Source organism: Myotis davidii, unplaced genomic scaffold (assembly GCF_000327345.1).
Source record: "Myotis davidii unplaced genomic scaffold, ASM32734v1 scaffold1105, whole genome shotgun sequence".
Taxonomy (NCBI): domain Eukaryota; kingdom Metazoa; phylum Chordata; class Mammalia; order Chiroptera; family Vespertilionidae; genus Myotis; species Myotis davidii.
The window spans coordinates 518,875-519,558 of NW_006296063.1; positions in this window are offsets into that span (position 1 = coordinate 518,875).

The window sequence follows — 684 nt, forward strand, 5'->3', positions numbered from 1 at the left end:
CACCCCAAAGCCACAGAGCATACATTCTCAAGTGCACATGGGAGATTTTCAAAGACAGAGTACATATTGGGGCACAGGCAAAGTCTCTTCAAATTCAAGAAGATAGAAATCATATCAAGCATCTTCTCTTATCACAGTGGCATTAAATTACAAACCAACTACAATAAAAACAATGAAACAAATTGAATATGTGGAGGCTAAATAGCATTCTATTAAACAATGATTGGGTTACCAAAGAGATCAAAGAAATAAAAAGCATACTGGTATCAAATGGCAATGAAACCACTGGTATCAAATGGCAATGAAAACACAATAATCCAAAACCTATGGGAACAGTGAAGGCAGTCCTGAGAGGGAAGTTCATAGCTCTCCAGGCCTACCTCAAAATAACAAGAAAAATGGTAATAAATTATCTAACCAAACAACTCAAAGAATTAGAAAGAGAGCAACAGAAAAAGCACAGAGTAAAGCAGGTGAAGTCAGGAGCTTCACAGACAAAAAAGAGCGAAGGGAGTTTATTACCACCAAGCCAAACCAAAAGCAAAACAAACAAACAAACAAAAAAAACAATACAAACCAAACCTTTGTCACTGAGACCTGTCAGCCACAGTGGCTTGCTTTGGCCCTGGAAGCTGCAGCGGCTTGCCTCCTGAAGGTTGTTCGGCTGTCCAGTTTAATTAGCAT